Source organism: Phoxinus phoxinus (genome assembly GCF_949152265.1).
Source record: "Phoxinus phoxinus genome assembly, chromosome: 17".
Lineage (NCBI taxonomy): Eukaryota > Metazoa > Chordata > Actinopteri > Cypriniformes > Leuciscidae > Phoxinus > Phoxinus phoxinus.
Window position 1 is genome coordinate 18,464,133 of NC_136892.1, and position 20,119 is coordinate 18,484,251.

At 37.7% G+C, this 20,119-nt stretch overlaps 1 protein-coding gene across 10 annotated transcripts in view; it reads left to right on the forward strand.

The window, feature by feature from the left end:
* Positions 1–20,119, forward strand: part of ncam1a (neural cell adhesion molecule 1a) — a 213,535-nt gene that overhangs the window by 873 nt on the left and 192,543 nt on the right. The gene's annotated exons all lie outside the window — the stretch shown is intronic.

Below are 20,119 nucleotides of genomic sequence, written 5' to 3' on the forward strand. Positions count from 1 at the left end.
TCTGCATTAACCTTGGATGAGTAATAGTTCAATAAAAACATTTTGAAAATTATGTTATTGATTCACCCTCAAGTTGTTCAAAACCTGCTTACTTACCTAGTTGATGGAACCATAAGGAGATATGAGGGAGAGTCACTATTCAATCTTATTGTATGGAAAAATATGCAATGTAAGTGAACAGTATGAGGCTGTCAAGACAAACATTTTTTCCTAACCTCCCCTTTTGTGTCCTAGTGCAGAAAATAAGTAGCCTACTGTAAGTCAAACGGGGTTGAAATAATATGAGGATGAGTAAATGGGTGAACTGTCCCTTTAAAGACTGAAGTTACACTTCTCATGCATGTATTATGAAATATCCATGCTGTTTATAAGAAGGCCAGGCAACCAATTAGAAAACCAAGTGAGAGTTTAATTTATGAGTGCATGCATAAAGAAGAATGAAAATCTGTAAATGATTTGAAAGCATGGATGATAATTTCCAGCCAATCAGACACTAAGGCTTGGGCGGGAATGAATTATATTGTCACCCCTCCCCCTTCCCTCCTCCCCTAACCTCCCCCTCTCTTTCTCATGGCAAAACGAAGCTTTACATTGCCACATGATTGGCATTATGCATATAGATATTTGCACACATACACAGTATTTAATAATAATAATGTGGCAGTCATTTATCATACTATTTGCCCAGATGTTTATAGACATACACAACAACAACATTACACAGTACCTACATAGTGCAGTGGTTTTGTGACAGATATGGAATATAGATTTTACACAATATAGTATAATAATGTACAATGTAAGTCCATTATATATTTAGTCAAGTGCACGGTGAAATGGAATGGGGTTGTACAGTTGCAGCCGTGTTATGATGTGATTTGTATGCATGATGCACAGGGATGATGATATTTTTCAGTCGGTGGTCCTGTCCCACTGGTTGCCCTTTTGTCATGGCAGGACTTCACAAACCTCGCAGCAGGTTTGAGGTCCCTCCTAGCAGCTGCGAGACTTTGTCCTGGTGTGTTTGGCGTGTAATAGAAGGTGTCCCTAATTTGTGTGTAATTAGGGCAGGATGTTAAATGGTGCAGTTCTGTACATGGTTGTACTCTCTTTTATTTAAACCTGTGTCCTATTTGAAGAATGATTGAGTTTATGAATTTACCATTAATGTCTACTGTGTTTTTCCTTTTTAGCGCATGTGTGGGTTTAAACAATGCTGTTTTGAGGTGTAACGGTACTGAACACCTGCATCTGTCATTCTCTTTTTCCTCTCCCTCTACGCCACTCCTTATCTTTATATCACTAAGGGATTGTTGTAGTGTAGACTATATTGTTGAATGGTGCTGACATGTTGATGTTGACAGAGAGCTGTTTGTGTGTGCTGAATACAGATAAATATCCATAAACCCACATCACAAATAACTGTTTCTTCAGGCTGTGCTTCAACATATTAAAAGTATAAAGAGGCAAGGGAGTCTTAAACGTCAGCCTCTGAAGTACTTTAAAAAGAAATAAATGAAGTTTGGTGAGCTTTAAACATTGCACATGCCCCTGACCTCAAGAGGAGGGCAAAGTAGAAGATTAGTTAACACTTGAAGAAAAATAAAGAAACAATTGCAAGATGGTGAACATCTGGAAATCATCCTTCTGTGGCAAGCTAGTATGAAAGTACTGGGAGAGATTAAAATGACTCTGCTCTCCACTTTCCATCTTTTGGCTGAGTTACAGTAACCATGACGAATATATATATAGTGGTTCACAGGCTTACGTAATTAAATCAACTGATTTCAACCCAAGGCCTCAATGTATGCCTGCTGAATGATGATTTGTTATAATATAATTAATGTATCACTCCTCTTAAAAGTCTTATTAAAATTGACCAGATATTTTATCTCTATGGGTAGGGGTCCACCACTGAACCTCTCCTCTCAGAAAAAAGACTCAGAGTCCTTCTGTATGGACATTACAGGGTGGATTTTATAGTGGTATTGCTTTACTAAGATTAAGGCCAATGAAAACATGAGCGTCAAATCAGAGCTGAAAGGAATGGAATCTGGTCCAAAGATTTGCCCCCATGCTGTAGGATCTATGGATGTTTCTCCATTTAAAATCAAATAAAATAACATTTTAATGCTTTCTATACTGTTCACACTGTGACTCCTCGTTGTAAAATGTATTAATTGTATTTTGCGCAAGCTGACTGAAATCCAATCATCCCAAATGTTCTCCAGTTGTTTTCCATTTTTTGCTGTTTGATAAAGATGGGCCGTCTATGCATATTAATCACTCTCTGAAAGGGGCTCAGACTGATTTGCATTGTGTAAGCTCCGAAGGCGTCCTGTAGAGTGTTGGAGGGAAAAAAAGAAGAAAAAAAGGATGGAAATGGGTTTGGTTTTGTCATGCTGAAAAGCCACCCCCTGATCCCTGCAGCCCATCTCTGAAAGGATTTCTCCTAATTCAAGTAGAAGGGCCTCCTAAAGTCGCAGGCTGAGAGGCAACTTTGAGGAGTGTAAACATTGTCTTACACCCCCCACATTTAAACCAGAAACACAACTCTTGCTATTTCTCAAACAAGTACACACACAAAACTCGCTGCATTGGATGAGTCAATAAATGCTTTTAAATTCATTAAATGTATAAATTATAATCGAGCTGCAGTAGGTTTTTGCATTGTTGAGTCTAGATGTGCCGGTATACGGTACAGTAATATGAAATATCATGATAATGCATGATATTATTATCGTGGGAACTTCAAAAAAACTATTCAGATTTTTAGAATGCATTTTAAGAATACTTCTCCCACCAACTGGTTAAAACGACACCGCTGTATTCTGCGTCAAAGAGGCGTTCACACTCTGATGTAAACAAGTGTAACGGAGGCCAGCTAGTAAGAGCTGTGCAGGTAAACCTCACTCCCCTGGCCTGAAGAGGCGCACTAGCGACTGACTGATGACTTCGGGGCGAGTAGAACCGGAGGGGTTACACTGGTGCCGTGACCTGGATGGGAGTGAGGTTTATGGGGGTGAGTGTAACAGAGGCCAGCTACTGTAGTAAGAGCTGTGTGAGTAAACCTCACTTCCCTGGCCTCCAGAGGTGCACTAGTGGCTGATACTAGAGTTAGGGTGCCCGGCTCACACACCGGAGACGGCGGTTCGAGTCCTGCTCGGAGCGGGGCGACTAGAACCGGAGGGGTTAGTCAAGCCCAACACGGATGAGAAGTGGCGGAACAAGTCAATGAGACGCACTGAATGAAACTGCACATTCAGTTTCTGAAAGCAGATGGTGCTTACGGAACAGCAGACATGCAGCAACTTGTAACTTGTTTCAATTTCATGATAATACCGAAAGCTTCAGTAATTATCGCAACATGAAAATTCGATACCGTCACATAGTTGAGACATGGTTGAATTCTGATACATTAAATACAGAACTAAAGTGCCCAGACAGAACTAAGTGCCCATTAGCAAAGATGACCGATTTCAAATCACATACTGTACATTCAGGGGAGCTTGTGCTAGCTGAGAAACTGACATTGAGATGAATGTGAACTCTAATGCATAGCTTTCTCCAATTATTATAGACTTACTTGGCTCAAACAAACAGATTGCAGTTTTGTTTGGTGTCTTCAGGGGCACAGAAATGACACCCTTCACCTTTGAGGTGAAGCTTGAAAATCCCTTAATCCCATTGAATGACTCATCTGTTATGATGTAATGCGTAGCAATGGTCATGACATCATCGAAAAGTGACTGTGTGATAATATAGATAGACTGCTGTATTTGAATGCACCACTGCTGGTTCTTGCATTACGCATTATGATGCATTATTTTTGATTGCTAGAATTTTAGTCCATATATATATAAAAATATATTTGTAATATAACATCATCCATTTTGCTGTAAAAAAAATATATTTGTAATATAATATCATGCATTTTGCTGTAAAAAAATATATTTGTAATATAATATCATGCATTTTGCTGAACTTTAAACATGGTCTCGCTATTCTGTAGGCTTTTGTAATGGTAATAACATTCAGATGTTGCAGCCCAGAGACGTTTGTATCTAAGATTCAACTTTATTGTACCCCAGTTCAAGGAATTTGGAGTAGATTTCCGGTTAAAACCACCAAAAACAAAGTCTGCGCATACTTTGAGTTCCTTACCACACTGTGTTCAAACAAGAGCAGCCCAAAGCACTTTCACAAGGTTACAGTTTCCATCTATTTGCGGTAAGCGGAAAAATGATAGGATTATTTTCACAGCTTTATCCATTCAGAGTCAACCACTTTAGTGAATGTCGAGATGAGATAAAAGTTTTGTTCTAATTTTGTTATGCCAAATGAATGCAAAAAGCAAAGCTTCAAAAGGTTGGGATATCAGAGTGATTTCTGAAGGATCATGTGATGCTAAAGACTAGAGTAATGATGCTGAAAAATCTGTTTTTCCATCACAGGAATACATTACATTTCAACATATATTTAAATAGAAAACAGTTATTTTAAATTGTAATAACCATTTGTATGGTAGATTACATAATATATAGAAATAATGGTTGGAGGCCAAGAGCAAACATAGACAGTAGCTTTGAATTATAGACATGGCTTGAAGTCCAAATAAAGCAGTGTGATATGAATATTTTTAGCACTTTTCGGTCTTGATTTTCAATTTGAAATCTAAAAATATCCTCCTCCTCACTGTGTTTCCAGTTGAGTGTTTTAAGTTTGGACAAGGCTGCTTGTATGTCTCCCACTGCTTATCAAGCGCAGTATTGCATCTGATTCTGCCACAGGCGTGCTCATGTAATCGGACAAACCTGATTCTAATTTAAACTGCAGAGATTTTACAGCCTTCAGACATATGCTTTACTCACAGACCACCATTCATTGCAAATGTGTATGGCATTCTAGTAGTACTGTACCCGCTCTCATTACTAATCGATGTTCCCGAGCTCTAAACTACACGCATCCACATCTTTTCTCTCATAGGCATCAACACAGTGAAAATTATGGGATAGCTGATGAATCCACTTGGAAAAGAGCATTCTGGTCTCCTGGGCATTTTGCAAGAAAGTACCATATTTCAAGCACAAATATTTTCTGCCAAGATGCTTTTTTTTTTTTTGAGTTGTGGTCAGTTTATTGGCAAGCTTGATCCATTGCATTGTTGCCCATGTAGCATGCCAGTTTTCTCCAGGTGGGATGAATCTGCGTTCTCTCAGCTGTGTTGAAAACCTCTGTGTGTTTTGACTTTTAATTTGCATGTTTGTATCCATAAATCTAGTCACAGATTGCAAATGTAGTAATACATGGCCTTGACATTTGATTTGCTACTTGTATGAAATCGTAGAAAGAGACTCGGGGCATTCAGAGTGGTTCCACTGTGCGGTAATTCATTTCCTGCCAACAGTTTCCCAGTACAAAGCCATGTGGCTGTTGACATAATCAATTGCTCCCATAGTAAGCAATTCAGTTGAATATGGAGAGTCTGATGTCGCCACTGTGATTGCCTCCTCACCTTTGATTGCTTTTCCTGTGCTTTCGTTGTTCTCGTCATTCGTCTTTCCTTTCACCTGAATCACAGCCAGACCAAAGTGCTCCTGCTTCAATACCTCTGTTGGGGAAGCTGCTTCGAAACTGTAGTTGGCCAAGCTATAAGCTACACATTATTTAAGAGAGTTATACTACAGTCAAGGACACCCTTTTAGAAAAGTAGATAAATATAGTTAATATAAAAAAAAGTAGCTCAATATATAGAAGCTGTTTAAGAAGGCAATATTTACATTCGCTCAGACATGACAGACAGTCCAGTAAGCGAAGTCCAGCGTTTTATGTGCATAGCAAAATATGCATTAAAACAAATCCTATAATGTGCTTTATTTATATTTACATGTACATTTAAATTCAATATACAAATCAAATGACTCTTAATTTATGGAACTAAATCATAAATATAGCAATAAAAGTAGTATTTAGTATACATTAGCTACATTATGGCCTCAGATTAATTTGTGAATCATGTATTAAACCAGTTCATTTCTGAACGAATCAATGAATCACAATGAAGCAGCGACATGAGTAAAAGAGGACCGTTCAGAAGAGATTTTATTGACTGTATTTGCTTGCAATAGAGCAGTGACAAATTAAAAGTATAGTGTTTTGCCACATTAGTTGTTGAAAAAGTATCTTGTTACTGGCTAAACTACTTCTTTTTTTTACAGTATTGTTACACTACTGAAAAATATAGATGTTTTGCTGCTTTTAAGTCACTTACTCTCCATCAATGTAAAATGTATGGGATTCAGTGTTAGTCTAAGAGGAGAAGAACGTTCAATCTAACAGTAGTTGCTGTTTTTTGAAAAAAATGATCGATAGGTTTGTTTCTTTGATTACAAGGCCACTGAGGTAACAGTCTTGATGTGTGCTGCCAAACATCCATAATATTTAGCCTATTAATCTTGGCCCTGGGCCAAAAACAAGCAAGGTGATTTATTCACCCATCCTTTCATTGTGTCTTCCTGTTTTGAGGGGATGGAGGACTGGGGCCTGTTGATAGTCTTCTCCTAGGAGTTTAGAGGTTTTAGGTGATAAAGAACAAAAACAGTCTTCTCTTCCTTTGACTCGGCTGAACCGTAGTGCTCTGATCAACCAAATTTAAGGATTTAAGCAACGACAAAAAAAGTGTCTGCTCTCTCAACACAGTCATTTTTCTTACTCCCCTTGATCATGGATGTATGAAATTACCTTAGCTGTGTATGGAAACATTACTGCGGATAATGAATTCTGAAAATATGTTTTTATAGCAAGGGTTTACATTCTTGCGTGTATCCTGTGGGTTACAGTAGCTGAAGGGGCATCTGTTAGATCACTAGCACAAGCCCCCTGGTTTTAACATCTGTTTAGGTTTTAAGAACAAAGGAAAGAGAAGCCAGAGATAACCGATATATGTTCTCAGTTCTGGCAGCAATGCATACCAATTCTTGAGCCAGCATTCTCAAGAAGCCAGCATTAGGTTTTCTTTCACTGTATTTTGTATTTTTAAAAGGGTTACACTTACTTCACACAAAATTGAAAATAGCTGTCATTATTTACTCCATCCTGTCATTACAAACCTAATTGACTTAATTTCTGCATCGGAACACAAAAGATGATATTCTGAAGAATGTTGGTAACTAAACCGTTTTGATGATTATTGTCTTCCATTGTATATATAAAATACATATATATTTTATCTTCCACAGAAGAAAGAAAATACAGTTTATTTATGTAACTATCTCTTAATTTTTATTTATCTGCTAATTTGCTAAATAGCCACACACCTTTGAATCACTTTGGTCCAAAATCCTTCTCTGTGTAAATGTATATTATTAAATACCTTCTCATTGACTTAGATTGTGTCATGCCATGATGCAGTTACATTCTATCTGTATCTTTTGTGTTGCAGTAGTTTCAAGTTCACTATGCTTTTTTGTTATGACAGATTAATCATTGATTAATAGGAAAGATTGATAATTTAAAAAGTAAAAAGAAACATTTTATATGTATATGTGACCCCTGTACTCGAATGGTGTTTCCGGCATGGGAGGTGGCGCCATAACAAGGATAATGCCATAACAGTCGCTAGTACACCTTCTGAGGCTAGGGGAGTGAGGTTTACACACACACAGCTCTGACTAGCTGGTTACATATATATGATTAATCTCGAAACTATATATTAATCTTGATTTATATATTATTTATTTGTTTTGGATGGGGAAGGGAAGAATCATGATATTTCCTCTAACCATTTCTGACTTTTAAAAAACATTTTTCTATTTTTTCTATTTCAGTCTGAAAGGTCAGATGCTATAGTAGGTTCTTGCTCTTACTTTAGGACTAACATGATATTTCCATTTTAAAAACTCCCTTTTCAGCTATAAAAGATGTGTCCTATCCAAGCTTAGACAGCACAGAAGGCAGATGGGTTTTAGGGTGTATTGAACTGATTATTTTTTTAAACTTGGTCCAGGTGGGTAGAATCTATGACGATTGAAAACCATTTAGTGCACCATCAATGGATGTGCAGCAGATTGCTGTAAAGGCTGAAGGAGGTGATTGTTGATCTCTGTAGCTAGGAGGCCTCCTCATTTGTTTGTCTGTCTCTGGCTGGGACAGATGGTGTGGAGTGGCTGCGATGTAGAGCCGTGTCAGAAGAGTAACAACTGTGAGTTTAGTGTTATTCACCTCATCTCTGAAGCATGCTGTTGAGAGGAAAGCACAGAGCAACATTCGTTTTAACCTTCCCGTGGTGCATAAACAAGGCCGTCAAACAGGTGCTCGGGTCTAAAATGTATCGCCCATTCAAATTTTTGCACTTCTGCACCTGGTGTATCAGCATACAGACAGAATTAGAAAGGAATAGTTCACCCAAAAATGGACAACATTTTGATTAGGGTCCAAAACTCACCAATAACTAACTATCAACTACAACTTTTGCCTCAGTAAACTCAGTTAGTAAGGTAGTTGGGTATTGAGGGATGTAGAATAAGTTCATGCAAAATAAGACATTAATATGTGCTTTACAAGTACTAATACACAGCCAGTACCCTAGTAATATGCATGCTTGCTAATAAGCAACTGATAGTGAGAATTGGACCCTAAACTGAAGTGTTATGATGGGTTTTGAATTAAAAAGGAACAATATGAGAGTAAGTAAATAATGACAGTTTTGTAAATAAATTAAACTATTTGCTTGTTCATGTTATTTAGTTGTTCATGTTAAATCATTTTAATTTTGGGTAATATATTTCATCAATGACCCAATTTTTGTTTTCCACTTTAAGTTGCTTTACCTGCTACAAAGCAATTATAATATAGTCTGAAGAAAGCATCTTCATTTTGTCTCTATAGATGTGCGACAATTGCGGTGCCATAGCACTGAAACCTAGCCTGGTTTGAGACGGCTGTAATCTCTGTTTTTCGCAATCTCCACATCTAGAAGCCATGTTACCTTCATTAATCATTCTATTAGAACTGCAAGTTACAACCGGAACAATAATTAAACATCATAGAAAAATGATGGCATCCTTAGGAAGTAAGTGAAGTGAGTCTCTCAAAGAGCTTCCGCTAGGTTGATCACACCCGCCGTAACTGGTGAGAATTCAGTGTTTGGCGGGTGTGGCGGCAGATGCGGCATGGCCAGCTTCCCATGGGCAGGCAGTTTTGAAGGCCTCTCATTAGAAGAGCTGCTTCTATTGTTTATGGATCCTAATGAGCATCACAGCGAGCAGCCAGGGAAACAAAGAGGGGAGGCATGGAGAACACAGACCCCGCCGTCAGAACAGAGCATGTCTACTCTTCCAGAGAACCGAATACACAGCTTCACCCTCGCTTTTGTAAAAAATGAAGGCTCCTCATGGCTCCCTAGATCTCTTCGTCTCATTACTGTTATTGGGAAAGACAGTCTCCAGACAGTATTTTTGTCCAAGATGTGGAAAAGCCTCAATTAGTTTCCTTCCTAATGTGCTTATGCACCTCGGTGATGTCCAACAGCGACTTGAAACCCGTGCCTGATATACACAAATATAGTCAAGAGGCGGACACAGTTTCTGCAGTAATTAGTTTGTTTTAAAGCCAACAAACAAGCACTCACATTAAGCTGAAATAAATGTTTAATGTCTTTTGTTCTTCTCTGGAGACAGATTTGGGGAGGCAGTGAGATTCTGGGGACAAGCAAAGACCGATTCAGTCAGATAGAATGCAAGTCATTTGGAGAAGTGACTTTTTGACAGCGATGTTAGAGGTTTGGTTGAGTTTTTTGACTTGAAATTAATTGAGAAATCATAAAACACTGACCTAGGCAGTCATGCATAGTGCGCGACTGATTGATGCTATCAAATATTCTCCAGCCTCTAAGGGACAGTAGCATTACAAGAATTGGAGGGTAGGGAATATATTCTCTAATTTCTTTTTAAATAACAAACAACATTATAAATATTGTGGGGATTTTAATGCACTTATATTAGGCCATAACATTTCCTAAAGAGCGTTTTATTATATTTGTTTTATGATCCGTCTTCATCTTGTGACATGAATGGTGTTAGAGTTGAAAAGTTCAAATTAGTACAAACTATCTATTTCACATTGATACAACTATGATTTATTTGAAAACAAATGTTGAGAAATGTTCCTTGAAGATATTTCTTTCAAAAAGTTTTATAAAAAAAAAAACAATGTATGCTTTTTCAGAGCAAATGCACAAAAAGGAAAATAATAATAATAATTTGATATCTACATTATTATATATATTTAGCTATATCACCCACAGCCTGTTGTTGTATTAGGTTTCAGTGTGATTCATGATATGATCATCATTATTCTATTATTCATGACAGCTTTTCATCCATAAGCCCTTTATGGTGCCAAATGAAATTTAGCCACTAACAAAATTGTTGATTTGGCCGCCTGCCTTCAATGCGTCTGGGAAATCTGTGGACGGCCCAGATGACCTCATGGTCAGAACTGCCTATCTACTGTGAGATTGAAAAGCGTCTGCGTAGGTATTAGGTTTCTGGGCAACAGAGTGACAGCTGTGCATTTCTTTGTAATGGAGGGTATGCAGATAAAAGGCAAGTGTCCAGGGGCGAGTGAGAGAGAGACCAATGGCTCAGGGTATGGATGCAGCTGTGTTTGAACACTCACATTACTGTTTCATCACTGAAAAGACTCCACCAGAAGAAAAGTTCACTTTCCTCGGTGCATTGTTCCTGGGCTCATTTGAAATGCATTGTGAAGTTTTCCAGGAATATAGATATTGGATTTTGAAAAGATCAATCACAAAACTGGGGGCGAAAAAAGATGTCTTCTGTTTAATGGGCTGTTTAAAATCAATTTATTGAAAATGTTAATTTCACAAAACAAAAAAATCATTTCTTTAGTGAGAGAGGGCGACCCAAGCATAGAGAGGTTATACATGAGACCAACATGTATAAAATTCCAGTAATGCAGCCAAAAATCCCAATAATATGGATTCTTTCTTAAAATTCTCTCCCAGCGATTCATGACACTTATTCATGACACTGCAATTATTCAAAACACATTAATCTGTAACGTTTTGCAACATAAAAACTAGTAAATATTGTCAAATAATAAACATGAGATCGTCAGTGATCACATTATAAATTATATGGTACTCCATTATTATATTAGAACAGACCTTTCTGTCATTTTTTTTTTCTTTATAGAGTGTCTTTGTTACATCCAGTATTAATTTTTCCATAAAACGTGATTATAGACTTAGTATTGTAACTATACTGGGCATGTAAGCACTTATTGTCACCAACGGTTGCAGGAAGATCAAGTATAACATCTTTAATAATCCACTTGTAATACAAAACAAGACAAGCAAACAAAACCAACCACTCTGCGGAAACGTGACTGGACAAATGAACACTGAAAAGACTGCAAATTAAATACAAAGCAAATGAGGGAAATAATGACAAACACCTGCGATGATTAATGAATCTCCATAGTAACTAAAAGTGGCGAGAAACTAAACAAAGAAACACGTGACTGAAAATAACAAACTGAAAGTCTATGAAAATGAAACTGAGAACAAAATAACAGTATGTTTGTGACACTTATTTACATTGTTTTTAATTAGATATTTTCACAAACTTTTTTTTATTTGTTTATATATATATATGGTATATATGGTTTTGTTTTACAGAATATCCATCATATATTGGAGATGTACTGATGGGACTATTTTTCATATATCTGCATTAATCCAGGGATGGCCAAACCTGTTTTTGGAGGGCCACTGTTTTCGCGTATTTTAGCTCCAACCTACTTCTAAAGACCTGGGCTGTCACCCCCTATACCCTCATTCACTATTCCCTACATTAGTTCACTAATATAGTTCTCTTGAGGGAGTGAATGAAAATTATTGAGCAAATTCGGAAAATGTGCCGGAAGGGCTACTGCTTTTGCATAGTTTGTACTTGCTTAATAATGATTTGAAACTTAGCAGACTGGCAGCTCCAGTAGTAAGATGAAAATATGTATCTTTAACTGTCATGGAAACTATGTATAAAACTAAATTAAGTTAATTATCAATTAAAAAGGAATTTATACTGTATATTACGCTGTAACCACATTTGACCAGCGATTTGGAAAATGGATGGATGAAGATTCATTTGACATAAAACTCTCATAGTACATTACGGATTTTCTCTAGCCGTTGAACGTACATCGGTTGTACACTCGTGCATTGGTGCATTATGGGATTGAATGAGTACCCTTGTTAATGTTCATATGGTTTCGGACACCACTACAAATTGCTGTCCTCTTCAAATAGTGCCCTATTGAAGGATATAGGAGGCGATTATGGATTGCCCTTGATTACCTGGTTCAGATCTGAACTCAGTTGGCTTCCCAGATTGTGTACACTCATGATCTAATGCAAATAACAAAATATGCAGTAAAGTGAGGATAAACAATGAATATATTGCCAACCATTATTTAGACACAACAAACCCTCGCCAGGAAACTCTCCAGCACCTCCTATGGGAAAACAAGTAACTGCGCTCATTTTTTCCTGTCATTTGCTCTGATTAATTGGCACAAAAAAAAAAAGATATTCATTCATATTGTTTTGCAGTGGCTCCAGTGTAACAACTAGTTTGGGCAGGTTGTTTTAGTGTATGAGAAGGTGATAGCTCTTCCATGATTGATAAGGGGGTTCTTTGTCGATGCCACAGCGCATTGACAGCTCACATTTCATATGAAAGGACAGCATTCCCATTTCAGAGTGATAATCGATGGCTAGGAGATTAAGAATGACTGTCTTGTGCACCTAAGCATAATACTTTTTCTTTGAAAACAAACTGCGTCGTTTGTCAGTAATCTGTCATTAAAGCAGTCCGGTTCTAATGGACTTGGAGAGGGTTGGACTGCAGAGCACACAGGCCTCTCACCACAAATAACCTCATTAATCGTTGACCCTCGATTTATACCGGAGCTGGCAGGGGACTTTAAAGCTTCTCTAGGAGACTCCACGGTTGTCCTTCATTCAACTGTGTCATTAGGCAAACTCCTGGTTTCTAATCGGTATCCAGTGATGCACATGATCTGTTTGCCACTTTACTGTTTGTGTGTAGGTGTGGCTGTGTGTGGGAGTGTGTGGATGCTGCTGTAGGTGTGAGTCTAGGTAACTATAGTAACCATATGGGCATGCTGGCTCCATTGACTTGTGACGTCATTCTTAAATCAGAAGATGCTGATATAAATGGCACAAAATTACAGTAGTTTTCAGCATTGAGTTTGAATGACAAGAAAGCTGTCTTCTAGCACTTCTCCCCTTCTTCACTGTAACCTTCATTGCTTTCTCCCCTGCTTGTGGTTTTAACTCTTTCTCTTCACCCCCGTGTGCCTCCTGTGCCGCGTCACCTTCTGGGAGGTTTTTACTGCGACCATGTAACTCTATCTTGGTCATGAGCCACTTCCTATATTTATATTACTCAACGTCTGTAAAAGGTCTACCTTTATAGATTCAGGAGGAGTCAGGTAGACATAATATTCTCTTTTATGATTATATTATCTCAGGGTCTACTCTGATCACTACCATGCCCCCTAGGCCTACGGTTCAGATAACAACCAGGCCTACTTGGGTGGGGTGGGTTCGCCTTCCGTTCAGTGCACCACATCTGGCTCTTCGCCCTCAGAGGACAGCTTATGCCTGCTCATGCAATCCCACAGCCCACACTATTTCCACTGGTTGGCAACCTTGACTGACTTTGTGAAATCCGTCGGGATATCGCTATACAAATTTATCTTTTTCAGACAGTCATTTCATGATACCCCAAAAGGATTCTTACTCTACAGCAATAAACAGACTGGGATAATACTTTTCAGAGTTTTGAGGGCAGTTCTCTTTCTCAATTTATTATTTCTTGCAGAGGCAATAGCTAAATGCACCACTCTACGCCAGCTAAGCTGGAAGTTCCATTGGCCAGATACAAAATTACATTTTAAGGCTCAATATATATGCGCTCTCTCTAAGAAAATCAGGTGTCTTCTGAAAATCTGAAATCAGATTTACCAAGATATGCAATTCTCTGCTTTTTATTATACATTTTCTTATAATTTAGATATTTTTCTAATGGTTTAGAAGAGAACACTCAATTTCTCTTGACGCCCTTCGTTGACCTTTGTTGTTGTTTACAAACAGTAAGCACATGCACTTAAGTTTCACAGATTTTCCTCTTTTTTTCACACCATAATAAACAAAGGAGGTCAAATGCAGCTGTGCATACCCTACATCTATGCCATGAAGTATTTTAGGTACTTTCCACTCATATAGCATTCAAGCATTTTTATATTTAAGCATATATGTCATTACTTTAAAAGCAAGCAAAATAACATTTCTTTAAAACAGGCAAATAGCAATATCATTATCCAAAACATCATGAATGGCTTTTGTTCCCTCACATTACTATTTATTACATTACATTATGTAAATTGTGGGCCTATTTTCACAATTTAGAAATTAGATAAAAGGTTATTAGTTTGCCTGGTTATTTTTGTCGGTCTTTTAACATTTCTATCCTAAAACAGCTTTAAAATATGAAATGTTTAGTTTAGCTACTTACATCTTATCTCGCTCTTTATGACTGAAGTGCCACAGCTTCTGTGAACATAAGGCCCGTCTACTTTGATTTAATTGGTCTTCTAAAATATTTTGACAATGTCAAGCGGTGATAGGCCGCTGAGGCAGCTCAGATGAAAAGATGTTCAATATACTTGCAGCACTAAAGTAGAGTTAATACTATATTAGTAAATTATTTCACAACCTTTATTATGTACACCGCATAAAAATACTGAGGTCCGGTTCTTGGTGACCTCATAGCTGGCTATATATGGCCATGGGTACAGTACTGTAAAGAGAAAATACAGATCTTTCTACACTCTTTCCAACTGCAAATTCAAAAATGTTCATTGTATTCATTGCGAAGGATGACATAGCTGCTACACACTTATCATAGTCAAGCTAAAAAGAAAGCAAATCAATGTATTCTTCCTTAAATCCCTGTTGCTCTGGAGATAAAAAATACATCATGAATGTATGAAATGCATGATTGGAGAATTCAACTTTACAAGCACCAGCAGAGCTTAATCCACCTGCTTACATTCAAACAAAAACATGCATCACTGTTGACATTTTGCTAGAAAACATATTGTAGACACAGAATGCATTAGGAAAAATATGCAGAGAGATATCGCTTCCCTCAAGGATCAGGTTGCCGGCGCCAACTAACCTGTGCGTTACGCAGAGGTGCTTCTCTGCCAGTGCCTGGAGAGTACACAGACTTATGTGAGGATGAATAATTAACTGTTTTTTTCAGACCATCGACTGGGATGGCGTACAGACAGCGAGTCCTGCTGGGTCTGGGTGTGGCTTTGGGTAGAGGAAGGAACAGCCCTGTGGTTATGATAGTGGCAGGTGAGACTGTGGCATATGGCCTGGCGCCAGACTAGCGGGTGAGATTTACTCTCGGAGAGATTTACTTCGACTGCTCCGCAGGGAGCTCCGCAGTCTGCTAGACCCGAGTCATGACCCCATAGGGCCCAAAGGCTTTCACCAAACCTCACCTGCGACACACTGTCTGTTTGGCACAGTCTGGGATGAGCAAAACACTGAACTTTGACAGAGCGTGCAATAATGAATGAACATTCAAACTGTTTCATTTTTTTTAAGACCATAATATCTCATAAGATTTAAGAAAGCAGAAAATCTAAATAGACACTTTACTTTTAACTTTATTAAATGTTTTTTTATGCATGTTTTATCAGTGAGGGCTTCTGTATTGTAACAAAATAATATAAAGTTGAATTAAAACATAATAATAATAGTAATCATCATCATCATCATTGTCATTATCATAATTATAGTAAAATTACAAATAATCATAGCCATAATAATTATTGTAATCATCATAATTCTATTTATTATTATGATGACGATGATATATATATATATATATATATATATATATATAGACTTTTTTCAGCATTTCAGATTTTCAAAATTAATAGTAATCATAAATGAATTAGTGTGACTATTTAAATATTACACTAAGACAGTCTAGGTTGGGGTAATTAATATTTTGTTTCATAGCTTTCTTTTTGCAGTCCAATCAAACCCCAAGCTTAAAATCAAGTCCTATCCTACATCATTTTCTTAAATATTAATTTCATTATGAAATATGACATATAACAGCTGTTAAATGCATTTAAATGCCATTTCATTTTGTCTTTAACTTTATGTATGATTGATTCCCGTCATCCTAGATGGCTGGCTTTTGGGAGCACCAATGGGGAGCGAGAAAGCTCAGTGGCGGCACAGAGGCTGCCTGGCGCGGGCGGCACATTCTGAGTGTGCATGAGTTGTCTCATAGGGACAGCACACTCTCTCGGGCATTGCTTAGTGGCCTTGTTTGCCCTGGCTTCTCACGCTACCTGTTATTAGAAGATACAATCAGCCCTCAGACTTTGAGCTCCAGCTTTATCGCTCTCTCTTAAGTCCATCTCACAGTGGCAACCTTTCCAGCTTTCTCTACTAAGGGCTGGAAAAAAAGAGGAACAAAACAGAAGATTTGGTGCAGAAAGCAGAAGAGAAAGTCAAAGGGTGAGAAATTGAGCTGTTGGTGGAACAGGGCCATAGAAACGATTTTTTAAGGCAATGTAGAAATATCATATTAGGGCATGGGTATTGATTATCTTCCAACAAAGACGAATATTGACGTTTCTGCGATTTCAGAATAGGTAACAATGTCAGTATCGACTGCTTGGGTAGACAGGGTTGGTCTAATGCAGCTTCTGTTGGAAGCAGATTATATCAGGGCTTATTTTTCTATTTCACCAGCAAAATTCTTTCTGTACCATGTTATAAAAATACTAAACTGATCTTTTCTATTGTACAAAAAAAGTGTTTCAATGTCCAAATGTTCTTGACGTTTGTAAAAAAAAAAAAAGATTGGAACAAGATATTATTCATCATTTCATCATAATTGATCCCTACTAAATGGTACAGGTGAATATAATGATTAAACAATTATTAAAAATACGTATTTGATGATATACGTATGTGATGATTTATTTCTAAATAGATTAGTCTAATCAGGCCAGACAACCATTTCCATGCTGGCCTGGCTTGGATTTTGCTGGTTAGTCCTATTCAAGCAAAAGTTGCTGGTTAAGCTGGTCGACCAGCGTGATCTTTCTCATGGGATGGTTGTGATCAGGAAAGTCTTGATGGTTAACCTAGTTAGCAAGCCTGCTGGGTAAACCATGTCCTTTGATAGAGACCAAGGGATGTGTGTATTACAGAAACTTCCTATCTCAAGCCTTAAGTTAAGAGATGCTTACTGTTTTAAAAGAGATCTTACTTGAAATCACCATGGTTACTAAACAGATAAAGTACGATTCTGAGTTAGCGTGTTTATGTTTCTGTGTTTCTGTTCACTAGATATTTGAAATTGTGTTTGCTATTATGATAGTTAAGCCCCAGTTCCTGGATACATGGTAAGATGGTCATTGAATCAACTGTGCCTGGCATCTCTTGGTGTGGAGATCTGCGGGTCTGAATCACGTCTTATCTAGGTTGATGAGCAGTTTATCCACAAACACTCAATGCGATCTCTGTCTAGACTAATTAAGATGTCTGGCTTAATCAAATGTTTAGCCAATTTTATGTCCTGTATGGCGGATCAGGGTCTTACAGGAAAGCTGAGCACATTAACACTGCTGATAAATCAGATGTACAGCCGAGATACAGTTGTAAGTAATCATTTTTACAGAAAAACCTACTCAGCGGGTCACTGTTTACCTTTTTGAAATGACTCACAATATGCCGTGCAGCATCAGCGGTCTTTGCTGTTTGGAGAGAATGTTGAGATGACTGAGAGAATATCCGAATGGCTAAGAATATCTCCTTTGGCATATTTATGCTGCTTGCATTGTCATGAACGGTGTAAAAATATATTTTAGAGACTCGTGTCTCGCTTATAGTTTCCCTCAGCCTGTTTAGTGAAGATTTCAATTTCCATTCAAAGTTTTGGGTCGGTAAGATTTATTTTTAAGTGCCCCCATTATGCTTTTTCGAATATTACCTCTCCGGCAGTGTGTAATATATAGCTGTTTGTGAATGTAACATTTCTGCCAAGTTTTAAAGATCAAAATGCATATTGTCTTCTAAAAGAAAGGATCGATTCTAAACTGCTGAAATGAGTCGTCATTCCAGTTTCACTTCCTGTTACAAACCTATGCGTAACAATGTCAAAAAATTAGCATAATGCCAGCCTATGGTCTTCATTGATTGCCAGTAAATAATATCTGACCCGCCCTCAAATATTGTAGTTAGCTGAGGCCTGAAAGAGTTTGGTTTGTGGTTTTCGACATTTCGAAAATACACTGTTTTCTGCTAATCCACTTGAAATAATATTACAGTTTAAAATATCTATTTTCCTATTTTAATATATTTAAAATTGTAATGCATTGTAATGTGAAGCCAAAGCTGAATTTTTTTGTGGAAACTGTGATGCATCTTTTTAGGATTCTTTGATGATATAACGATGCAGGGTTGAATCAAAAGTGGAAGCAGGATCCACGTGCAGCGGCTTTATTAGATAAACTCAAAACTAGACAGACAGACTAGGGAACAGGATTCAGGAACCGAACTAACAACATTACAAAGTCAAGAACCCACAAACACTGAAACAAGACACAGGGTTTAAATACAGAGACTAACAAGCTAAACAAGATAACAAGGGGGCGTGGCTAATCAGAAACACCTGGGGAGCTTAATAAACAAGAACAACTACAAGGGAGGGACTACAAAACATGGTACAGGACAGGAAATGACAAAAGTCCACACAAGACAAGGGGAACATAAGATAGGAATCATAACAGATGAAAAGAAAGCATTAATTTAAAATAGATTATTTTTGTAACATTATAAATGTCTGTAGTCACGTGTAATCAATATAATACATCCCTTTCTGGACATCTTTTTTTACATAAAGACCCCATAACTGTTTTTTGTATATGTATTGTATAAACTCTTTAATTCAAGAATGTCCAATCTTGCTTTCCTGCAGGGTTTAGCTTCAACTCTTATTAAACACACCTCGACTAGCTAATCAAGGTCTTCAGGATTACCAAAATCTCCCGGCAGGTGTGTCGGAGCAGGTTGGATCTGAACTCTGCTGGAAAGTGGCCCTCAAGTGAGCTCAGGCCATCTCCAATGATTAATTCTGCATGCTCATTTTCACTACTTTCACATTCAGATTTCCTTTGCCGTCATCTATTTCACTTAAAGTTAATCTTTAAAGACTCGAATACTGTAATAACACCGTTAAATGTAATCTTTAGAAAATCTCACAATGAATATGCATTTTTCATACTGTACATTATAATGTTGTAATGCCTAAATTCACTTGTAGTTGTTTTATTTTTGGGGCGTGAAAACAATTATCGCTAGAATTTGAATATTTGTACAACCCTGGAGTCATGTGATCCATAACTAGTTGGCACAAACCCAGCGTAGCAGAACTAATCTAGTTGGTGCAACCCCCTAGGATGTGATAGAGTAGGTGTGGCTCTGTTCTCTATCTTCTATCCCTCTTTTTTCATCTCTCCCAGGAGTGTTGTACTGCATCAGGTTCTGTCCTAGCTTCTTGCTCCACTCCTAAAATAGCGACAAGGAGAAAACAGGAAAATGTGTCAAGGTTAGAGTGAAACAGCTCACCCCCTCCCCTGCGAGATTAGCATACATGACTCTACTCCACTTTTAGAGGAAGTGATAAGGCATTCACAGCAGAAACAGAGCAGAGAAATTAAATGCTGGAGCTACAGATGAGATTTAACCTGGTTTCGAAGGAATTGAAAAAAGGAAAAGGAAGTGTGAGTCATCAGCACTCAGTGTCTTATTGTCAAGCAGGATAAACAGTATTAGCAAAGGGTTCAGGTGGTTAGCAAGGTCCAGTTAGCCCCTGCTGGTGTTGTAGATGTAGAAACTATGGCACAAAATAACACATTGCAAATGCTCTCTGTGAGAAGAATAGATTGTATTTTGCTCAAGGTG